This window comes from Lygodium microphyllum, chromosome 9 (assembly GCF_053477565.2).
Source record: "Lygodium microphyllum isolate KBCC chromosome 9, Lygodium_microphyllum_v1.1.10, whole genome shotgun sequence".
NCBI classification, from domain to species: Eukaryota; Viridiplantae; Streptophyta; class Polypodiopsida; order Schizaeales; family Lygodiaceae; genus Lygodium; species Lygodium microphyllum.
Window position 1 is genome coordinate 33,630,863 of NC_141143.1, and position 7,253 is coordinate 33,638,115.

The following is a 7,253-nucleotide window of genomic DNA, read 5'->3' on the forward strand; positions in this document are numbered from 1 at the left end:
CATTCATAGGAATTGAGAACATTTCTCTAAAAGGTTACTAAGCTAAAATGTACTATACTAACATTTTTGCACAATCACATTTGAGCCAATCCATTGGAACTTAAGCTAAAATAACTACAATAACATTTTTGGAGTTCAAATCGATTAGCTTGGAATATAAAATTTTCACCTCTTGCCTAAAGAAGAGAACTATATTAATGTCTAGCTTCTTATATAAGAATAGGAAGAGATAACTCAAAAGAGACAAATTAGGGCAAGGTACAATAATTAAATTCACCTAGTGATAGAAGATGAAAATGTTAGTATCTAGTTCCATATGAGATAAGAAGATGAGTATATCTAGTTTCCTTATGATATTCTAGTTCCTTGTGAGATTGGAAGAGGAATATGATGGCACCTAGTTCCCTATCGTATAAGAAAAGGAACATATAATTGACATCTGGTCCTTATGAGATAAAAAGGTAAGAGACTCAAAATACTAAAACTCTTGATAGAACGTGTGTGGTTCTCATCAACATTTTGAATTGTTAAAACTTCCACTATCACTTTGTAAGATGCAAACAAAACCTCTTTGTCTCCCTTTTGTAAGTTCACAAAAGAAGTTAGTGAACGATGGAAGTTAAGTTTCATTCAAATAGAAAATACACAAGGATCTCAAATACAATAGGAATTATTGAACTTTTCAATTAAAAAAACAATGTTTGTTGCATCATTTTGTAGAACATGTGACTCAAATAGTACAAGCTTATGTTAGGGAACGTTTGAAAACATTTCAAATGGTTTTCATAAAATGCAACATTGCCAAATAGTTTACTATTATGCTTAAAGCAGAATGCTAGCATGGTCCTCTTTCTAGTTCTAGTAAATGTAGAAACTAACAATTGTAGGTATCCAAAAGAAAAGTCTAAAGGGAATTCCAAGTATTGCCTAAAACACAACACCTTGAGCTTAGTAAACATTATTGCATTCCTAGAATGCTTGTAGAACTTTGTCACTACCATTAAATAGTTTATTTCCAATGGAGTAAAGTTGGACAAACCAATTTCCATTGCCCAATTTTTTCCTATCAAGCTTTCTATGTGCCCTCCTAATCCCAAGAGTGCACTAGTGCAAATGTTTAAGTATGTTGCTTTTACATTTATGCCATTTATTTGTGTGATAATCTTTACAACTGTCTTTGGATGGTCAAACTCCTTGTGTATACTAAAAGAATCACGTTTGGCTCCTCGTGAAATAAGAACAAGGTGGCTCAATAAATCAACTTGTGTTTGTACTTACACTTTTCATACAAGTGATGTATTCTCACAAGACACTTGAATTGTGGAACTTTTTTATATCACTTTATTAGAGGGAAAGAAGCCAACAAGTGGTAAAACGTGAATCTCCTTCTCATAAAGCTACAAAAAGAGCTTCAAATTTTTAAACAAAGTCAACATTTAAATAAAAAGGGTGTCATGTTGCGCCCTTTGCACAATAGGTGACTCAATGAAGTGTTGAATTTAGGCTATTTTGAGGAGATGCTTGAAAAAATATCCCAAGATTTCTCCTAAGGTGTAATATTCCATCAATGTCGAGAGTGCAATGTAGCATTTACATAAATATCTAGAGGGTAACTATGTTAAAGAGCGAGTAGCATTTACATAAATGTCTAGAGGGTAAGTATGTTAAAGAGCGAAGGCTGATTCCTTAGCCCATTAATAGAAAATCATCTTAATCACATGCATTCTAGAGAAATATTGAAAAACCCCCTACTTAATAAAGCTTTCATTTCATAAAGTTAATTTTCATCCAAGGATGATTTTCAAAACCTAGTCCTCTAAATTTTATTTTGTACACTTCTCTTTAAAATAGAAATGAACTCATGCACCACACAGTTAGCAATTCCAATGAAGCCAAACTCTAATGCTTAGAACTCTATATAGCAAAAAACTAGATGTTCAATAAAACATGTACTAGTTTTAGCTACAAATATATGGATGCATTTTCAAACTATAATGTTGTATGATTTTATCACATTCATCAAGTAGTTTTTGCCAATGTGAATGTGAAAAGCAAGCCATACAAATACTTCTATCACCCAAAATAATCCTTACTTTTGGCATTCTTTGCAACATGAACAAGGGTGTTGTGAATCATAATATTTTGAAAGAACATAACAAGTTAGGTCATGTTTGCAGGCATTCTTTGATGAGTGACATCTTTTGTACTAGATGTTTACTCTTGTGAGCTGTCTTTATGAAGCTTTTTGGGCTCAACTTATTTATGCATGAAGGCAACATTCATCTCTAAAGAGAATTCACGTTGAACTTTTTGAAATCAACTTATTGGTATGTACTATGCATGAAGGCTCATTCAGTTAACAGAATTGACACGCTTCCTCAAGGCATAAATGAATCGTTCAATACAAACGTAGGAATATCTCACTACATCTACTACGATAGATGTCTTTCATCTCCTGTATGCAGTATACAAATGCACAGACGCGATATGCATGTGTGCAATCAAACGCCACATCGACACCATGCATGGGCATTTGGAGGCGGTTTACCTTCTTATTAGACGCGAGGACGCCTTCGAATACCTTCCTTGTAGTAGCAGCAGCTGGTGGATGGTATGACATGAGCTACTCGAGGTCATAGACCAGGCCGACCTCGAGGAGCCGCTTGTGCGGGACGGAGAGCGCGAGGGGTGCGTCACGGCAAGCTCTGTGGAGGAAGTTGTAGAGCACGTCCACGACGAGCCTGTTGAAGACGGAGGAGCCCGGGGCCGCGCGGACGTTGGCGTGGCCCAGCATGTACGTCACTCCCGACCGCCGCGACCGACGGAGCAACTCCACCTCCATCGACGACCGCAACCATCGCTGCGCGCCATCAATATCATCACCATCAGCAGCTGGCTTCCTAACTACATCCTCCTCCGCTACCACCGCAATCTCCAACCGGTCATCGTGCTTTACCGAGCCGTTGAATTCGGAAGCCGCGGTTGTCGTACGTAGATCCGGCCAGACATTATAATTGCAGGCATTCTCATCAGATTGATGACATTCATGATATTGAGGATTACTTAGTTCGTTAATGGTACGGTCGACATCGCCCACGACAAATCTCTCGACGCTGTCGAGCAAAGCCTCCTCGAACGCATCTGTGCTCATGCAGCATGAAGCGACACTACTGAGTTGATGGTCGACAACACTTTCTTTCTGCACCCGGATGCAGGAGCGCCTGGTGCCGGACGTGTGGCATCCTTCCATGTAGCCGTAGGCAACGACGCACCGGTATGTCGCAGGGCCGAGCCTACCGACGGAGAACCGGTCCTGGTCGGCGACTCGGGCCACGGGCACGCTCTTGAGCGTGACGAAGACCACCACCTCGTGCGTGGCAGCCATGTTGCGGACGAAGTGCAGGTAGACGGGCGGAACCCCCTCCGGCAGCCTGGTGTATACCAGGCCGATGCCGGGCACGCGCGCCTCGACCTTGAGGCTGCTGCAGTCGAGGAAGCTGCCGGACTCCTTGCTCTCGATCCGGAACTTCTTGATGCTCACGTAGTGCCACACGTACATCACCAGCAGCAGAACCACCGCGAAGGCAACCGGGATGTAACCCCCCTGGTCGAACTTGTACAGGTTGGAGCTGAAATAGATCAGCTCGACCGCCATGAAAACTGCGGCGAAGGCTACCACCTTGTACAGCGCCGTCCTCCATACCAGCAGCATCACAAGCGTCAGCAGGCTCGTCGTGACCAGCATCACAGCCACCACCGTGATGCCGTAGGCGTTGCCGATGAGTGTCGTGCTCTTGAAGACGCCCGTCACCATGATGCAGAGCGCCATGAGGAGCCAGTTCACCTCGGGGATGTAGACCTGACCTACCAGCTTGGACGACGTGTGGACGACCTTGACGCGGGGGAAGCAACCCAGGGCTTGCGACTGCTCGACGATGGAGAAGGCGGCCGAGATCATGGCCTGGCTGGCGATAATGGCGGCGAGGACGGCGACGACCAACATGGGCCAGTAGATGGGGGCAGGGATAGACTTGTAGAACACCTGCGCTATGTCGCGCGGGTGCTGCACCAGGTAGGCGCCTTGCCCGAGGTACGCCGCCAGAAGGGACGGGTACACCACCGATGTGAAGGCGATCTGGATGGATGCCACCGAGAAGTGCCCTAGGTCTGCGAACATGGCCTCTGTCCCAGTGATGCTCAGGACAACCCCCCCGAGGGCTATCCATGCCTCCTCCTTCATCTCCGCGAAGAAGAGATAGATGTAGTAGGGGTTGAAGGCCCGCAGTATCGTCGAGCCGTGTGTCACGACGTTGTACACCCCGATCCCGGCTATCATGAGAAACCACACAAGCAGGCACGGCGAGAACATGAAGCCGATCTTGTCCGTGCCGAAACGTTGCACGCAGAAGAGGGCAACGAGGATGGCGATGGAGATGAGGGTCACCTCGTTGGTGCCTAGGCTGCTGAACTTGCCCTGCACGCCGCCAACGGCTGACAGCACGGAGATAGCCGGAGTGAGGACCCCATCCCCGATGAGCGCGCACGTGCCGAGCAGCGTGAGGATGAGCACGAGCTGGCGCGCCCAGCGGCTGCCCTCGAGCATCTGCTTGATCCTGGCCGCTCTCCGGGCCCGCCCATCTGCAGTTATCTGCTCGTCTTCAGCCGGTACTGGTTCCAGCAGCTCCGGCAGGTGCAGGTGATCCGGCAGCAGGCTAATCCTGGCGTACCGGCACAGCAGCGAGTAGAGGGCGAACGTGCCGCCGTTGCCGTTGTCGTTGGCCTTGAGCACGATGAAGACGTACTTAAGGAGCGGCAGCAGCGTCAGGGTGTATATGATGAGGGAGATAACCCCCAGGAGATTGTTGGTGGTCGGGGTGCCTTTGGTGAGCGTGCTGTTGACTGTGTAGAGAGGCGACGTGCCGACGTCGCCATACACCACCCCGATGCTTTGAAAGGCCAACCGCAGCATCAGACCCGTGCTCATGGCCGTGGCCGCCGACGAGCCATGGTAATAATTCTTCTCCTTCTTCTTCTTCTTCTGCCGCCCCATCTGTCCTGATGCAGAATCCCCCCCTTCACAATGTGATGAGGATGCCGCGCCTCTCATCATCTCCACCTACCGCTGGTCTGTTTCCGCCGCGATTACAGATGGCTGATCTATACTTCTCTCGTTGGAACTTCAAAATAGGCTGAGATTGCTTTTTCCTCTCCTTTTTATCCCCCTTTTGACCTTTTCACAGAGTTGTGCTTTTTGTTGCGTCATTAGACCTTGTAAAGTCCACAAGTTTGTTAGAGTTTAAGTCCGCTTTTTTTTTTTCGAAACTATGTAAATTTATATTAAATTAGAAACATTATTTATATCCAACTCAATGCCCACAATCAATCTTCCTTTGAGAAGTAGAAAAAAAGTAGGGGGGACAAAAAAAGGGCTATGGACCATATAGTGGGAGTGTAGCATTGCTTTTAGGGGCATATATTGAGCTATTGGATATTTCGAATCTCATGACATTTGGGATCTACATCGAAAATAAGTAGAGGGATGGCTGACATAGATACATTTGTAGCACTAAGCAGCATCTTTTGTAGTATCCAAGTCACATGCTACTTCAAATTTCAAATGTAGTTGAACGTTTAGGCCCGTTTTTATTTGTTTTGCTCTCTTAGAAAAGGACCAAAGATATCGATTTCTTCTATAACATTAAAGAATGAAAGTCAATATATCTTTAAACTTTCAGAAGATAAGCATGTCTAACTTGAGGATAAACCTTCTATTTTGGGCACAAGTTTAGGTATAAAGGACAAGAAACAAGAGTTGGTGAATTGTGTAAAAAAAAAAAACATCCCAGTCCTATGGATCTATGACATAGTAAGCACTTCAAACATAGGTGTCACCCCAGAAACCAACTTGATACCTCTAGTTTCGATATGCCAAGAATCCACTCTAAGTGTGATGGCTTAATCCATACCCCCAAAGAACTTCAACTCCAAAAAAGCTAAGAAGAGCCAGAGAGGTGCCATGCACCAAGACCGTACCTTTTGTACAAAAAGACAAGCTATAACCAATAGGTTTGTCTGAGTTCAAAGCAAATAAGAAAGATTCGTTATAGAGGCCAAAGAAGAGAACCCAAGTACCCTAACTTGGCGATTAGGGCAAAGTGTCTTCGCAAGTGAACAAAGAAGCCCAAGTCCCCAAGGTCCAAGGCAAAGGCTCAAAAAAAGGGAGAAAGTTCACTAGGAGCAATCTAATGGATGGCCTCCCTTCAATTGTCATTGCTATCACTAGCAACCATTGAGACCCTATGGACCGCTTATCAAGTCAAGCATTCCAAGCGAGTGGCAATGGTTACCTCTCACATAGTTGTGCATGCTCTTGCACAAGGATGTAGTGAGCTTACCATTGAATCCAATTGTTGTAGTCATCTTCCTTGAATCATTCAATTACTCCACAATTCAAGGCACTAGCTCAAGCAAGCTTCATCTCCATGCTCCAAGCTCCAACCTCCATAACCGCACGCACGAGAAAAGAGAAGAGAAGAAGGAGGAGAATAAGAGTTTCTCCATAGTCCCTCATTGTCACACACTCACACTCTCCCTCTCTCACACTCCCTCTCTTTCTCTCTCATGCATAAGAAGGAAGCTAGAGTAAGAACAAGAAGAGAGCTAGTTTGCACACACACCAAGAATAAGCTTATCCATCCACTTTTTGGTTTTTATACATGCCCTTCTCCCCTTGGGCACCCAACCCATTTCCATGACCAGCCATCTAGCCTTGGTCCTCTTTTCTACACTTCTCTTATTCTTTCCTATTCTCATGGCTCCTTTACATGTGCCTTTTCATTTACAACTTGCATAAGAGGAGGGAGCTTGGAGCTCTTTTACAAAAGGCTAAAATATGTTTTATTTCTTGTGTGCCTTGTTCTTGATTTTTAAAAATTTTCATGTGATTCTTGGTCTTCTTTTTCCAACAAGCTATCTTCTTATGCTCTTTCTTAAGCATTCTTTGCACCTTGTGTCATTTCAAGGGTTAACATTACCCCCCTCCTAGCTGAGTACCAATCCCATGGCATTGGATAGTATAAGCTAGAGAGTTGAAGGTGGTGTGCAAAATGGTCATTTTTAGGGCTTTTGGAAAATTTGTTCATGTATGATAAGCTTATCACATAAGATCAGAGATTTTTGGTGCTGAATATATGTTGATTGATCATCGAAGAGGGTCTCTGAAGTTGTTGGCTAGCTACACAATTGCAAAATGT

General features: G+C 44.6%; 1 pseudogene; it reads right to left on the bottom strand.

Moving 5' to 3' along the window:
* Positions 1 to 1,447: 1,447 nt before the first annotated feature.
* LOC148030932 (potassium transporter 19 pseudogene) lies at positions 1,448 to 5,160 on the bottom strand (annotated as a pseudogene).
* Positions 5,161 to 7,253: the final 2,093 nt, after the last annotated feature.